Consider the following 17,659-nt stretch of genomic DNA (forward strand, 5'->3'; position numbering starts at 1 on the left):
CTATCTTATGTCCTATTTACCACATTTTGGTTTTTGTTACAAGCACAGCTACATAAACATAAAACTGACAAGCAGTGAGTTACTAAATCCGGGATAGCTTATCTAAGATCCGGCCTCTGTTAACTGCGAACAAAGCTTACCTATCTACTTCAGCTAATTCAGCAACTATTATCTTAACTTTCTTTAAAATCCTTAATTCTTCAAAATTAATGTCTCATTCCCCACTTCTTTGAAATGAGTAAATTCCTTTACTCAGTATACAGAGTCTCCTTCATCTATCTAAGCCGTACAGCTCGTGTCTCTCAAGACCAAGCCATACGCCTTTGACAGTGATGTTAAAGCTGCCACTATCGCAGCATCTTCCAATTCTAAACAAGTATTACAACAGATAACACTGAACTTATGTTGATTCAAATAAGCAACACAACTATAGGGTGGATTAAGGCATTCAGTATACTGGTTGCTGTCGGTGACCACTTAAAAAAGCAAATCCCACTAATGATGAGACAAATGTTCCTTAAGCTTTTTAAAAACCCCTTTGATGGTCTCTGTATCATGGTGTATCGTAATTAATCTCTTTTTCTCTCTATCTCTAATTTCTTTTAAGATTTAGGTTGGCCTTTATATATTGATGTGATATTACAGGTGCCTGACGAGAAAAACCACATTCTTTAATTCTAACAAAATTGCGAACACAAATTGAATTGAGTCTCATCTCCAGTTTGGTTGTCTCTCTTTATGGCGGGGCATGCTGTCCTAAGGCAGACACAGCCTTGTCCTATAGACACAAGTGAAGTTGTCTGCCTGAATGTGTTTCAAAGTGGCAAATGCTTTGGTCTGTGTCTAAACATGTGTCTTTATCACTTTCTATCACATATGTACCTTAATTGTTTCTTTATAGAACAGGGCTCTAGGTTAATGGTTTGCCACTTTCCTCCAATTTCTCATGCCCATATTCTGTGTTTAGGAGACAATACAGTCCCTTCATGGTTTAATCCTAGGGGAATCCTGGGTGAATTAAGTTTCCTGACACATATTACTTTACTAGTTACAGGGTTATAGGTGAAATTGACTAAAGTCCACTAAGACTGAAGTTCTCTTTCTATATTAGAGGCATTGTCCCAGACAATTTTGCAGATTTCAGCAGGGAATGTTCCTTTTCTAATTCCCTTGATAACTGCAGCAGCTACTGATTGCATCTACAGTTGTGCTTGAGTACACTCTAGAGCCAGCGAGATGTTTTCACTAGCTGTGCCTAGCGCATTAATTATTACTTCATGATCTCGCTCTTCTGTGTTTTCTCATTCTGGTAACACTTCTAGTCCTGTTCTTAGCAACTTAGCCAGATCCCTCTTATTCTTAAAATTGGGAGGCATACTTTTTGAAGTCAAGTGGTCTAGTCTATAAAGGAGTTCCTGAGAAATGGGGCACATTCTGGCTGAATGTGAGAAGCATTGACTTGTACTCCTATTTTTACTTGTTTTAAAGACTACTTCTGAACCAGCTTCTGAACTCCTGTCTTCTTAATAGCTTATGGCTTAATTTTGGTAACTACAGGAGTTACTTGTTCCTCTACTTCTGGAATAGTTGGTATCTGGGTGATCACAGCCTTTCTTGGCACTGGTGGAGTAATTTTGGTCTGGTTCTTATGGAACTCAGTACATCCCTGAGTGATGTTAAAGTCAATGTCAGAGCCCCTTATCACACACCCCTCTATTTTGAGTCTAAACTCCAGACATTTACTCAAGCATTTATCACAGCATTCAGGATCTGGATCTGGAGGAGTTTCATGGGTGGATGGTAAGCCTCATGGAACCCATTCTGTACAAATACATACTTACATCCTCAAACATCTCTACTTTCCTACAAGTTTGCATTTGTGACTTTTAGTATCTTGTTTAAAGCCTTACGAGAGTAAGGATCATAAGCTCTTCCTTGGTACCAGTGTATCTCGGTCACATTATACCTACGTGGTATTGCATTAACTCTTGTTATGGTTCAGGTAATTACTACAATGGTTACAACTTTCTACATAATGTCCATAATAACTATTAGTCCATTCATTTGTTGTTCCGAGTGAGCTTCAGCTTTAGTTCATTATCGCCTGGTGTGACTTTCTAAATTCCTTCTGGGGCTTTCTTCACTCAGGAGTGATGGATCCAGGCCTTCTGTTCTTTGATCTTGATTGCAGTGAAGGTAGTGAGGAGCACCTGGAATGGTCCTTCCCACTGTGGTTCCAAGGTCTTTTCTGCAAAAGCCTTAACATACAGCTAATCCCCAGGCTGTACAATTGTGTACTGGCCCATCTAGTTCTCTGCTTTGAGTTCCAGCCACATATTTCTCAATTTCTCTAAGTTGTTTATTTAGGGCCACCATATATCGAAATAAAGTGTGGCCCCCTGTCTGAGGATATGGTGGCTGGAACTCCAAATCATGGTATTATCTCTTGCAACAGCGCTTTGGTCACCTCTCGGGCCTCAGCTGTCCTGGCAGGAAAGGCTTCTGGCCATCCTGAAAAGGTGTCAGTTAACACCAATAGGTAACGATACCCTCCCTTCCTGGGCAGTCCTGTAAAATCAATTTGCCATTGTTGCCCAGGTCCACAACCTTTCCCAATTTGTCCCACTTTAGGCTTTGGGGTATTTTTAGGGTTAGTTCGGAGGCAAAGACTACACTGATGAGTTACTTGGATCACTGTGCCCTGCAATTTCCTGGCCATGATTCTTTCTTTCAAATGGTTATACAGGGCATCTATTCCCCAGTGTGTTTTCTCATGTTCCTTCTGTACTAATGACCACAACAAATAGGAGGGTACTACAAGTTTCCCTTCTTCTGTTACAGCTCATCCCTCCTGGGTATAACTTGCCTTTTTGCCTTCAATAGAAACTTTTCCATCTGGAATCAATGCTGCCTCAACAGCCTTATCGGGTACTTCACCTTTTGCTGCTTCTTTTGCCTCTCTGTCCACCAGCATATTCCCTTCTTCCAATTCAGAGCTCACTTTTTGGTGTGCCTTCATGTGCATTATGGCTACTCTCTCAGGTAGCTGTACGGCATCTAATAGCCTCAGTATCTCTTGTGCGTGTTTAATTCTCTTGCCTTGTGAATTCAGCAGTGCTCTTTCCTTCCAGATGGCTCCGTGAGCATGAACCACCCCGAATGCATACCTTGAGTCCGTGTAGATGTTAATGGTCCAGACTCTATTACCTCCTTGCTTGTGGTAACTGCATACCCAGCATGTCTTCTTCCACTGATGACATAGCTGCTTCCATCAGCAAACAGGTCTCAGCATCCTCAAGCGGGGTGTCCTTCAGATCCTGGCGGCTGGAGTAGGTGGCTTCAATGGTCTCCAGGCACTCATGGATCACTGGTTCTCCCGTACTCCCGCTGAGGAAGGAAGCTGGGTTCACAATGTTAGCTACCACAATTTCAACATCATCTTGTTCAGAAACCTCTGTGGGGAGAGCCAATGTCCCCCTTTTGCCTCAAGGACTGCAGACATCGTGTGAGATACTAGCACAGTCATCTTCTGGCCTAGGGTGAATTTGCGTGCCTCTTGGATGTTTATTGCTACTGCTGCAACTGCTCTGAGGCACCTTGGCCATCCTTTAGCTGCTGTGTCCAGTTGTTTGGAAAGATAGGCCACTGCCCTCTGGTACGGGCCTAAGTTCTGTGCTAATATTCCCAAGGCAATCCCTTGCTCCTTGTGGGAAAACAGGAAAAATGGATTACTCACATCTGGAAGTCCTAGGGCTGGAGCTGACATAAGGGCTTTCTTTAGCTGGTCGAAGGCTTGAGTTGCTTCTTTTGTCCACTGAAGATCTCTGCTCCCTTCCATGATCAAGTCATACAGAGGTTTAACAAGCAACCCATAGTTATAAATCCACAGTCTGTACCACCCTGTCATGCCTAAAAGGTTCTTAGTTCTTTCACTGTCTGAGGTTTCAGGGTCTGGTATATTGCTTTCTTGCGATCCTGCCCCAGAGTCCTTTGTCCAGAACTCACTTCATAACCCAGGTAAATAACTGTTTGCCTCACTATTTGGGCTTTCTTCTGGGATACTCGATACCCCTGCAGGCCTAGAAAGTTTAGGAGGCTTACCGTCCAGTCCACGCATGTCTCCTGGGTCCGGGTGGCTCTTAAGAGATCATCCACATACTGGAGTAACTGTCCTTTGTCACCTTGTTTTTTCTGAGTTTTTTAAAACCTTTTGATTATTCATAAAATGGAGTCAAGACTTTTTAGCTACTGTACAATATTAGGAGCAGTTTCTGCTTTTTCTTGCACATGTAACATAAACAAATCCTTTGTTTTTCATTCTCTGTCCTTTGTTTGCATATTTCTAACCTGAAAACAATTGTAACTGACAGTTGGTTTGGCCATTCATCTGGGAGGCGATAACTCCAGAATTCAATCCACAGCCAGACCCACAAATGTATAAAAAGTAAGAAATAAACAGACAGAGGGGCTCTCGGCCTTGGCTCAGCCTTGGGCTCTCTCGGAGGAACATCTCTGCCCTGCAAAATCTCTCGTCTCCGTGTGATTGCTTTGTGTGTCCCGATCACAATCCTTCCCCTGGTGGAGGTTCCCAGGACTCTAAATCCTTTGCAAGCTGCTTCCCAAATATAGTGGGGGAATTCTCGTACCCCTGTGGTAAGACACCATGTGAGCTGAGTTTTTCTCTAGTTTTAGGGCTTTCCTACTCAAATGCAAAAATTTTTCTGGCTGGCTTCATGGAGACAGAGGCAAAAGAAAGCATCCTTTAGATCTAGAACAGTAAACCAAGTTAGTTCAGGTGTTAAACGGGTTAACAAGGTGTAGGGATTGGCAACCACTGGATACAAGTCTTCAGTTACCTTGTTAACAGCCCTTCAATCTTGTACTAATCTGTATGACCCATCAGGTTTCTTTACTGGCAGAATAGGAGTATTAAAATCAGATTGACACTCTCTCAGTAGTCCTAGCTGCAGAAAGTTCTCAATAATTGGGCTAACCCCTTCTATATCTTCTTTCTTTAGGGGGTATTGTTTAACCCTTACTGGCTGTCCTCCTTCTTTAAGCCTGATTTGCACTGGTAGTGCATTCTTTGCTCTTCCTGGTATATTGGAGGCCCATACTCCTGGAAATACTTGATCCATTATTTTCCTAAAATTTTCCTTTTCACTTGCCACTTCAATTTCTTTGGTTATTAGCATTAAGCTTAACAGTTCTACATATTGTTGATCCTTTACCTCCAAACTCATTTCCCCATTTTTGAATATTATTCTTGCTTCCAGCTGCTCTAGCAAATCTCTGCCCAAAAGTGCAGATGGAGCATTAGGCATGTATAAAAATCGATGGACGCCCTACTGTTTACTTAATTTATACTTCAATGGTTTGCAAAAATAAGCTCTTTCAGATTGGTCAGTTGCCCCTTTTACCATAACATAGTCATTGGTTACAGGTATTAGGGCCTTATTCAACACTGAAAATGTTGCCCCTGTATCTATCAAAAATTTTACTTCTTTTTCTTTGTTCCCCAGTTTGACTATAACCAGAGGGTCCCCTAGGGTAGGGCCCTCCGGTCCCCCTCAGTCCTCCTTTACATGAGCAACTACTTTTTCCTTTTTCTGATCACCTTTTCTATGTTCATCACCCTTTCTTAATTCTGGGCACTGGTTTTTCCAGTGACCAAATTTCTTGCAAAATGCATATTAATCTTTTCCTAGTTGAGGTGGTCCTTGTTTTGGTGGACCTTGCCCACGTTTTCTCTTTTCTCCTTTTTTACTACCGCTACTAATTTCTTCATCCCTTGTTTATATCCTTCTTTCTGGTTACTAAAACCTTTTTATGCTTTATTTAGTAAAGTTTTTAAATTCCAGCTGTTTGGACCCCGGATCTTTTGGAGTTTCCACCTGATGTCTCCTGTGGATTGTCCTAAAAATAAATTTATTAATTGCTGTGTTCCTTCACCAGATCCAGGATCCAGGGTGGTGTGTGTCGGCGCATTGCGTCTCGCAGGTGATCTAGAAATTCAGAAGGTGTTTGAGAGGGGCCCTGTTTGATAGCATATAACACTGACCAGTTTATGGTTTTGGGGATTGCTCTTTCTAGCCCTTTTAATATCAGTTCTTGGTATCTCTTTAACCATCCTAACCCCTCATCATCATTAGGATCCCAACCTGGGTCTTGAAAGGGAAATACATCTTTAACATCCTCCTGTGTTGTCCTACAATCATCCTCAGCCAGATCCCCAGCCACTTCCAAAACTAATTGCTCCTCAGTTTCTGTTAAGGCACCAAGTAGCAGTTGCAGATCTGCCCAGTCAGGTGAATGCTGCTTAATCATATCTCAGCACCAAAATTTTCTCAGCTATTTCTGCCAGCTCTGGGCATAAGTTCTGGGCTCTCTGCTTTCTGCACACAATCAAAGCCTTTTCTTAGAGAGACCACACTCCAAACACCAACCGTTTTAGGCTCGCAAAGAAAATAGCCAGGGGTCCCTCACGACCCCAAACACACTTCACCAGAAGTTTCAACAAGGCGTCACCGAAAAATCCTACGGATTTCGGCCGGGACACCACACACAAATCCCTCCGTGAGAAGGAGGTGGGGGGTAACCCTGATCCCACGCTGCCTCTCCACTCCTCTGTGGTTAGGGACTGCACCACCAGGACTTTAAAATATTACCACACACTCTAGCAACTGCAAGCCTCACAAACAAGCAAAACCATATTTTTTTAACTAAAACACTCACTCGCTAAAAAACCTTCTTAGGGTTTTACAGGGAGTTTAGAGACGCGGCCCGAGGCTGCAGAGCCTGGATTCCCCTGCGGTTACCAGGGAAACAAATCACCCCCTCCCAATTGCTGGGGCTGGCTCAGGTTTGAAACCGCCTTACGCCGCTCTCTCCTTTTAGCTCAAAAATAAACAATTTTAACTTACACAAATGCTTTTTTCACCTAACAAAACGTCAGCAAAATCTTGTTGCCAAAAGCACACGCTGTCCAAGCTCACACACAGTCTAATTCCCCTCCGGCACACAATCTGGATACAAAACAAACACTTTAAATCCTTCCTCTCTCTCAAACAGAGGGATCCCTCCGCTGATCAGGCGGGGAATTCAAAAGGCTTTTACAACTTCAAGCTTGCAACACTCCTAAAAACGCTTACACAGGTTACTAACACACTCCAAAATCACACAGATCAAAATGCTTACAACACAAACTCCCACAGACCACGATACATACGGTGCACCAATAATTCTTCCACACCTGAAGACACAAACACACAAAACCACGAGACCACAAAACGCGGATCCGTTCACACCACACACACCCGGTGTGCGCGGGGCCGCAATCGGGATTTTCCGCCACCCACAACGAGACCCTTCGCGTCCCAGCACGGGCTCGCCACTCGGATTATGGATTGTCAAGGTACCTTTAAACCACAAACTGAAACCGGAGCCACCACTGCTCCTAATACACAACAACAAAACCGGTTATTTCACTGCCGCCGCTGCCCCCTCACGGGACACGGACTACCAAGGCACCTTTAAACTGCGAGCTGACACAACAAAACCCAGTCACCGCTGTCCCCACTACGGGACACGGACTACCAAACCACTGACACCAGGCTCCGCAGAGCTGTCACAACTGTTACAAACAAACCCAAGAGGCGTATGTTGTGCACGAGACGTCTCTCAGAGTCTTACCAACTGCCTATACCAAGGTACCTCTTTTCGAATATAAACATACCTTCTGTCCGTAGTTCCAGCAGGTTCTGGTCTTTCCCCGGGTAGTCAGTGGGACCGCAGGAGCCCTCTTCCCAGAAAATTCCAGGTGGGTGCCCAGAGGGGTCCTGGACCCCGCTGGCCCCACGGCCAGAGAGAGCAGTCCTCCTGCCTGGCTCGCCAAAATGACTTATTAAAGAAATGAGGGTATTGATCTAGTATCGATACCGAATTGTGATAGACAAAAACTCTCTAACAGTTTCAAATTAGAAAGTGCATGTTTGTTACGGCTGGGCAGCACGTGGGATATCTCTCTAACGTGCACTGCGAAATTCACAGGTAATTACAAAGCCTTTTATCTACAAAAGTGTTGAATATCTAAACTACAAAGGCATATTTATACCCCTGTCACCTCCCATTCCTCGCTTCATATGCTAATTGGCAAAAAGGCTATTAAGCGTGCGTACTTTGTTTCTTAAAATGAGTCGGGGGTCTCTTCTGGGGAGGGGTCACCCAAAATGAGGAAGTAAGATGAGTCTTTCTTGTTCTGACCTTTCTAACTTTTCAATGCATTCATGACAAATGAGACTTTGGTAGAACTTACAGTTTCCTGTGTTTAATGGGTCCTTTAAGCAGGAAATCTGCAGCTATCTTATGTCCTATTTACCACATTTTGTTTTTCATTACAAGCACAACTACATAAACATAAACCTGACAAGAAATGAGTTACAAGATCCCGGGTAGCTTATCTAAGATCCGGCTTCTGTTAACTGCAAACAAAGATTACCTATCTACTTCAGCTAATTCAGCAACTTATTATCTTAACTTTCCTAAAAATCTTTAGTTCCTCAAAATTAACATCTCAACATCACCAAAAAAACACCTCCCGGGAACCCCCAGTATCCACCCAAAGGGGATTTCGGCTCAGCTTTGGAGTCCTGCAAGATCCAAACATTGCTCCGCCCGCCCCATCCAGAAAGAGAGAAACAGGAACCCCTAAAGATACTTTGAGTGAGCTCCAAATATCCCTCCCTCCTTCAAACAATCCCCTGCCAGGACGGCCCAAGACACTCGGGGCGAGGTCCCCCTTCCCGGTCACCTGCGGGATGCGGTGGGGCCGATGCTGGCGGCGCCAAGGGGCTGCAGATCCAGAGAGCGATGGATGCACGTGGTGCCTCCTCTCGCTGCTCCTCCTCCTCTTCCTGCTGCTCCTCCAGCCCTCCTCTTCCTCCCGCTCCTCCTCCTCCTTCTCCTCCTGCTGCATCCCTCGGCTGCGGGCGCGGAGCTCTCGGGTGAGCGGAGCGGGGCCGGGACCGGGTGGGCAAGGGGTGGGAGAGGGGGATAAGGGGAGGTGGGACAGGGGGAAGGGGGTTCTCAGTGGGGGGCTCCCAGTTCAGCCCAGCAGCCCGAAATGGCCTCGCTGTGCTCCCAGCCCCTCCCGGCGCTGTGGGGGCCGGGCCGTGCCCCAGTGCCGGCTCAGGGGCTGCTCCAGGCTGACGTGCTCCACCTGGCAGCTGGAGGTGACCCCGCGCCGCGGGGAGGTTTCCAGCAGCACCAGGAGCTGCTGGCTCCAGTCCCCGTTGGGGACCACGGCGGTGCCACCCCGTGCCCCGAGAGCTGCTGCTGGCCCTGGAAGCAGCTCAGCTGGATGTGGGCAGGGTAGAAATCCATCAGGGAGCAGAGCAGGCGGCCGGGGCCGGGCTGGGAGCTGGAGGGCAGCAGCGAGATGGAAACGCTGGGAGGGGCAGGGGGCTTGGGGACCCCCCCAGTGCGGATCTGTCCCCCCCTTCCCCCCAAGCCGCAGGGAATCGCTGCAGGGAACGAGTGCTGCGGGACACGGAACCACGTTCCTTCCATCCCAAGGCCACTGTGAAAAACGAGGTTCACTTTCCTGGTAAATTTTAGTAATAGGTTTAATAAAATAAAAATACGACTATTAGGAGACAGGTTAAGCCAAATTACGGCCGGGTGAATTGGCATTCAGCCAAATTCACAAGCTGCGATTACAGAAATATTCTTTACATACCCTTTCTATTGCATCAGTCTGTTGCATATTCATGTTTCTTGGCTGTGTCTTCATTGTCACCTCCAGGCTGGGCCTTGGTCCATACTTTCTTCAGATGGTAGATGCTGATAGTTGGAATATCAATAGCAGGATCTTCTTTACATGTTCACTGGATGTTATCCCGACCAAACAGACAGTTTAAGCATACTATATCAACTACTACCACTATGCCTAATTTTTTACTAATAGCAGAAATAAAAACTTAGATACTTACAACAGAGTTATTAATCATATACCACACATCTTGTGAAAAGCCAACTTCATCATACACACTTATAACACCCACCTTTCCCTCCCCTCTCCCCCCTTTCTCAGGTTCCCCCAATCCACAGACCCCTCCCAAATCAATTTTGGTTTCCCTGTCCCTCCCCCTCTTTGGGGGTCCCAGACCCCTCTTTACCCCAGCTCTTCTGCCCCTTCCCAATCGTCCCCCCAGTCCCCAAGCCCTCTCCCCCGTGCTGGGTTTTGGGGGTTCCAGGCCCCTCCTGCTCAATCTGGGGGTCTCAACCCCCCTTTCACTCAATTCAGGCAGTTCCTAGCAGATTTTTTCTGGGAGGAATCCCTGAGTTATGGGATTTTTGGGGTGTAGTTTTGGAACAGGACAGCTCTGTCTGGCATTCGTTTAAGCCATGGTCCGCCAGGGAACCACAAAAACGTGTCTCACTCCCGTCTTTCCACATTTGGACCAGTACAGGAGCTACTTTCTTATTTCCCTTGTTACCTCTTTCATCACTTTGGCATTGTCAGCTATTTGCAAACAACATCTTTAGTCATTTAATTTGGAACAAACTCCTCCTTTTTCTGCTAAAACATAATCTGATCCTATCCCAAGGTGAAAGGCCGCGTTCCTTCTCTGAGTGGATTGGTCGGCAGGAAGGTGAGGAGCTGAATCTGTCTGGTTGGTTATTATTTCAAGGACATCTTGTAATCTAATTATGCCATTGAAATGATAAATGGGTTCTCTGGCCCCTGATATGAATTCATTCGGGTTCCCAGGGGCTGCTCCATGGTGTTGTAGGATTTGTTCTGGTGGTTGTTCATCTTTTCCCCATTTTTGGGTTGCTCCCTCCAGCCAGGGCTGCATCAATTGATCTCTTTTCTCTAATTAAATCATCACATACTTGGATTCCCAACTGATTTCTCTGAACTTGTGGTAGCAAGAACACCCCAGTGGTCTCATGCTCCCTGTGTGACCTAGACAGTGACAGCACATGTTGGAGTGGGGAGAGGGATGATTCCCCCCCAGTTCTTTTAGTGAAGTTTTCACAGCGTTCTCCATTTGCTGTTTTCCTTTGCAGCTGCACCAGTTTCTGTTGCAGAGTCAGATATCCTGAGTGTGGGCTCTGCCTTTGGCTGTGCAAATTCCATCTGTGCAAGCAGGCAGAGCTTGGGGTGAGGGGCAGAGGGCATCAGCCCAATTCCTGCCCCAGGCAAGAAGACCCTGGTGCATTGTCCACACTTTTCCCCAGCAGTGTTAATTTGCATTCCTAAAGCTCCTCTCCTGGCTGCCTGGAGCCAAGCTTCTCTTCCAGGGCAGCCATCGAGTGATTCACATCTTCCTACCCTTCCCATCCACCACCCCCTGCCCCCGTTTTGTGTTTTTTTCCTTTTTGTTTGTTTGTTTTTAATTAAACAAGGTTTCATACTGTAATAACCAAGCACTGCTCATCCTTTTAGAGGCTCTTCAGGTTATCAAAGCTTGAACTTGATGCCAGACTTAAACAACAGGAGCTCCTTGTGCTGTCAGTGTTCAGGCCTCAGGTCCCCTTAGAGCTGTGGCTGCACAATTGTGCAGACAATGAGGGGGCCACTCTGGCCAGTGGGTTAAATATTGTAGCACAAGGATTCCTTTGGCATGGCCCTGTTTAACATTCACATACAATTCCAGTTTGTTTTCTGAGTCTGGACGAGCCATGGCTGGGGCATCAATCAGTTTGGGGTTTTAATTTTCTCAGGTTTGTTCTCTTTCTCATGTCCATACCATAACATTGAGGCTGTCTGGGGTTAGAAAGTCATACAATGTTCTGGCTAGAAGAGAGAATCCTCAATCCAGGTCCTGCAATTTCCTCTTAATCCTCAGAATTGTCTCAGCTCCTTTTTATCCCTGGGTAATGCTACTTCTGAGATTCCCTGGACCCTCTCTGGGTCAATACCCCACAAACCTTCAGTCAAAATATGTCCTAAATATTTAACATTTTTCTCCACTATTTGCACTATTTTTCCAAATATTTAAAGATGCTTTTTAGCCTGAAAATTGAGCCACTTCACAGAGGCTTCTTCTACCACTTCTTCTTGTCCTCCTTACTGGAGCAAGTCATCCACATTCTGTGTTAACCCAGTCCATGGGGGTGAGGTAAATTTTCCCTTCTAACCCTTGTTCCCAGTCAAAGGCCAGCTCCTGTTCAGCATCCTGTGTAAGTGGGCATCCCCAGAAAGCATCTTTTCCATCAAGTGCTGAATGGTAGCAGTGTGAGGAGGGAACCTGGTTGCAGATGGTGTAAGGATCTGAGACTGTGGGGTGCCTCGGTTTAATAATCTCATTTCTTATTCTTAGGTCCTGCAGCATTCTATAGATTCCATCTGGGTTCTTGATTGGCAGCATTGGAGCATTCCAGGGAGAGATCCCAGGCTCCAAAAGCCCTGCCTTTAAGAGGGGCTCAATGCCAGGCTGTGAGCCCTTCCTTCCCTCCCTTGGAATAGGGTATTGCTTTTAGACACCACTTGTCCTGGTTGCTTGAGAGTAATTTGGAGAGGCTGGGTGTCTGATTTTCCCTATTTCCCTGGGGCTGCCCACACTTCTGGGTTCACTTCAGCATCGGCCTTGTCAGACATTTGACACAAAGGTACCCCAGAATTAGCAATGGCAATGCCTCTGCCAGGTGCTTGTGGCCGAGCCCGTCCCCTGGGTGCTGGGGCCCCCTTGGGCCCTGGGGTTCATCCCTCAGGGGCTGTAGAAACTCTGCCATGGCCTTTGTCTTCACCTTGGCCTTTTCCTCACTCCTTCTTGCATTCACCTGCTGTGCCTTTGTGACCAACTGCTCCAGGGGCTTCTTGTGCCACTGCTGCAGCCCCCCTGACTGCCTGTGGGTGCTCATCCTCTGACAGCTGCTGAGCTCTCTGCAAGGGCATTCCTTTCTGCAGTGACCCAAACAAAATCCTTCAAAGATGATCTTGATCCTTGCATGAATAACCCCCATTTCCCAGCTGTTCCTTCCTGCTCCTGGTCCTTGTGCTCGCCCTGCCCTCCCCAGCCCGTATCCCAGAGGCGGTGCCTGTCCTGCCGCAGTGTCCCAAGGCGGCTCCCCCGGCGGGCAGGGCCGGCAGCTCCACGGGGCCGGGCAGCGGCCGGGGCGTCCCGCAGCCTCCTGGGGGCCGGGGGCCACTGCCGGCCCTGCCCGGGGGGTGGTGGGGTCAGGCAGCGCCCGGCGCTGAGCCCCGGCTGCCCCACAGCCCCGGCCCGGCCCCGCAGCTCCCCACAGGCCCCCAGCCCGTGCTCCCGGTGCCGCACCTCTGCGCCCGCTCCTGCTGCTCCCCAGCACAGAGAAACCCCCTGAAATCCTGACCTCCTTGTTTCCCTGTCCTGGAAACCAGGGATACAAAGGATCTGGGTCAGCTGGCAAATTTAAGAGGATAAGACCCTCCTGCAAAACATCCCAGTGCTCAGTATTTTTCTCTTCCTCCTCTTTTCCATCATCCTTTTTCCTACCCCAGAGATTCCTCCTGCTGCTTCTTGCCTTAACCGTATGTCTTGGTTTTGAAAAGACAGGTGTCTGCTAAGGAGAGGCAGGCCTCTCTAGGAAATGAGGAATTTGAATCCTTCCCTCCGTGTTATTATAATTTGGAAGATTAAAAAATAAAACTTTTCAGCCAGAGCTATGGGGAAAAGGAATAACAGTCCTTTACTAGTAAATATAACAGGACAGACAAAAAACAACAGCAATTATAACAATAGTAGAACAGAACTAAGAACCCCGAGGACAAACGGTGGAAGCTCCGGCGCTGATGGCTGGAAGCCGGGCGCGGTGGATTGTCCTCTGCAGGCACGGGGTGTCCTCGGCAGGCAGAGGTGGCAGTGCCGGAGAAGCCGCGGCGGCGGGACCCGGGCTCACCCAAAATCCAGCAGGATAGCGAAGAAACTCCGAATTCCTGGATACTCCAACAGATGATAGAATTCCCAGGACCAGACTCCTTCGTTACCCGTGGACTGCAGCAGCCGTGGCCCGATCCCTGCTCCCCCCCGGAAAAAGAAAAGAAAAGCCGCGAGATCCCCCCACCCTCCGCTCTCTCCGGGAGCTTTTTTCCCTCCCCCAAACTAAGTTATCAGTTCTTTTGTCCACGTTAAGCACTCAGCATTTAGTCTCCTAGCAACTTGGGAGGGGGGAAAAAATTCTCCAGGAGACTTAAACCCCAACATTATCCACCCCGAATTTTTTTCCCACACCAACATATTATATTGAATTTAAATCTTTAAATAATATACATATATATACATGTGAATATAAATACAGACACAGTCACAGTGTTCACCGAAAAACAAGGTCCCCTTGAGGTATGCAGCGGGTCTCTCCATCCTTTTGCATCACCCACCATGTGCAGCCAGGTCCCTGAGCAAAAACAACCCCAGGAGCGGGATTGTCTTTGCTGGAGGCAGAATTAATCCAAACAGTTTTTCCCAGCATTCCTCTCATGTGTACTACTGGAACCTTATCTCCATCTCTTGTTCCCAGGGGCTCAGATTGGGCGGGGCCTGCTCGGTTGGTGGAACCTCGAGTGTTCACTAACCAGGTGGCCTTTGCTAAATTATTCTCCCAGTTCTTAAAAGTCCCCGCACCCAGTGCCTTTAAAGTGGTTTTAAGCAGGCCATTGCATCGTTCAACTTTCCCGGCTGCTGGCGCATGATAAGGAATATGGTACACCCACTCAATGCCATGTTCTCTAGCCCAGGTGTTTATAAGGCTGTTCTTGAAATGAGTCCCGTTGTCAGACTCAATCCTCTCAGGGGTACCATGTCTCCACAGGATTTGCTTTTCAAGGCCCAGGATGGTGTTCCGGGCAGTAGCATGGGGCACAGGGTAGGTCTCCAACCATCCAGTGGTGGCTTCCACCATGGTCAGCACGTAGCGCTTGCCTTGGCGGGTTTGGGGAAGGGTGATGTAGTCAATCTGCCAGGCTTCCCCGTACTTATACTTGGACCATCGCCTGCCATACCACAGGGGCTTCACCCGCTTGGCCTGCTTAATGGCAGCACACGTCTCACAGTCATGGATAACCTGAGAAATACTGTCCATGGTTAGATCCACCCCTCGGTCTTGTGCCCACTTATAGGTGGCATCTCTACCCTGGTGACCTGAGGCATCATGGGCCCATCGAGCTAGAAACAACTCTCCCTTGTGTTGCCAATCTAAGTCTATCTTTGACACCTCTATCTTTGCAGCCTGATCTACCTGCTCGTTGTTTTGGTGCTCCTCATTAGCCCGACTCTTGGGGACATGGGCATCTACATGGCGGACTTTGACAGGTAGCTTCTCTACCCGAGCGGCAATGTCCTTCCACTCATCTGCAGCCCAGATTGGTTTTCCCCTACGCTGCCAATTGGCCTTTCTCCACCTGTCCAGCCAACCCCACAGAGCATTGGCCACCATCCACGAATCAGTGTAGAGGTAGAGCTTTGGCCACTTCTCTCTTTCAGCAATGTCCAGGGCCAGTTGAACAGCTTTGAGTTCAGCAAGTTGGCTTGACCCACCTTCTCCTTCAGTGGCTTGTGCAACCTGTCGTGTGGGGCTCCATACAGCTGCTTTCCACTTCCGGTTCATCCCTACGACGCGGCAGGAACCGTCAGTGAAAAGAGCATAGCGTGTTTCTTCTGCTGGCAGTTGGTTGTATGGTGGAGCTTCTTCAGCACGTGTCACTTGTTCTTGCTCCTCTTCATCCATGAGACCAAAGTTTTCACCTTCCGGCCAGTTTGTAATTATCTCCAAAATCCCAGGGCGATTTGGGTTTCCAATGCGGGCGCGCTGAGTGATGAGGGCAATCCATTTGCTCCATGTGGCATCGGTGGCATGATGGGTGGAGGGAACCTTTCCTTTAAACATCCACCCCAGCACCGGTAGTCGGGGTGCCAGGAGGAGTTGTGCTTCTGTGCCAATCACCTCTGAGGCAGCTTGAACTCCTTCATAGGCGGCCAAGATTTCCTTTTCTGTTGGAGTGTAGTTGGCTTCGGACCCTCTGTAGCTTCGGCTCCAGAATCCCAGTGGTCGGCCCCGAGTCTCCCCAGGCACCTTCTGCCAAAGGCTCCAGGACAGGCCATTGTTCCCGGCTGCTGAGTAGAGCACGTTCTTCACATCTGGTCCCATCCTCACTGGGCCAAGGGCCACTGCATGAGCGATCTCCTGCTTGATCTGGGCAAAGGCTTGTTGTTGTTCAGGGCCCCAGTGGAAATCGTTCTTCTTGCGGGTGACCAGGTAGAGAGGGCTCACAATCTGGCTGTACTCAGGAATGTGCATCCTCCAGAAACCTATAGCGCCTAGGAAAGCTTGTGTCTCTTTTTTGCTGGTTGGTGGGGACATTGCAGTGATCTTATTGATGACCTCAGTGGGAATCTGCCGCCGTCCATCTTGCCACTTTACTCCCAGGAACTGGATCTCTCGGGCAGGTCCCTTGACCTTGCTCTGCTTGATGGCAAAACCAGCTTTCAGGAGAATTTGGATGATCTTCTCTCCTTTCTCAAACACTTCCATTGCCGTGTTCCCCCACACAATGATGTCATCGATATACTGTAGGTGCTCCGGAGCCTCACCCTTTTCCAGTGCAGCCTGGATCAGTCCATGGCAGATGGTGGGGCTGTGTTTCCACCCCTGGGGCAGTCGGTTCCAGGTGTACTGCACGCCCCTCCAGGTGAAAGCAAACTGAGGCCTGCATTCTGCAGCCAGAGGAATGGAGAAAAAGGCATTAGCAATGTCAATTGTGGCGTACCATTTTGCTGCCTTGGACTCCAGCTCGTACTGGAGTTCCAGCATGTCCGGCACAGCAGCACTCAATGGTGGAGTCACTTCGTTCAAGGCACGATAGTCCACAGTCAATCTCCATTCTCCGTCAGGCTTGCGCACAGGCCAGATGGGGCTGTTGAAGGGTGAGTGGGTTTTGCTGACCACCCCTTGGCTCTCCAGCTCCCGAATCATCTTGTGGATGGGGATCACGGCATCTCGATTTGTCCGATACTGTCGGCGGTGCACCGTCGAGGTGGCAACTGGAACTCGTTGCTCTTCTACCTTTAGAAGTCCTACTGCAGATGGGTTCTCCGACAGTCCAGGCAAGCTATTCAATTTCTTAATGCCCTCTGCCTCCACAGCTGCTATTCCAAAAGCCCACCTGAATCCCTTAGAGTCTTTGTAATAACCATTCCGGAGGAAGTCTATGCCCAAAATACACGGGGCCCCTGAGCCAGTCACAATTGGATGTTTCTGCCACTCCTTCCCGGTCAGGCTCACCTCGGCTTCCAACAGAGTCAGTTCCTGTGATCCCCCCGTCACCCCAGCAATGGAAATAGGTTCTGTCCCCACATATTCCGATGGTATCAGGGTACACTGAGAACCAGTATCAACTAAAGCTTCATATTTCTGTGGCTCTGATGTGCCAGGCCATCGGATCCACACCGTCCAATAGACCCGGTTTTCCCGTGCCTCTCCCTGGCTAGAGGCAGGGCCCCTCTAGCACCGGTCATTATTCCCCTCCTGAGCATACATGGTAGAGGTTCCTTCACGGGGATCTGACATATCATCCTCACTTCTATAATACCTGGCAGCCTGGTCGTGCGATGTCGAGGCTACCTTCATCTTAGTGGAACCCCCTCGGTTAGTGTTTCTCTCCTTGAGCTCACGCACCCGT

Source organism: Hirundo rustica, chromosome 31 (assembly GCF_015227805.2).
Source record: "Hirundo rustica isolate bHirRus1 chromosome 31, bHirRus1.pri.v3, whole genome shotgun sequence".
Taxonomy (NCBI): Eukaryota; Metazoa; Chordata; class Aves; order Passeriformes; family Hirundinidae; genus Hirundo; species Hirundo rustica.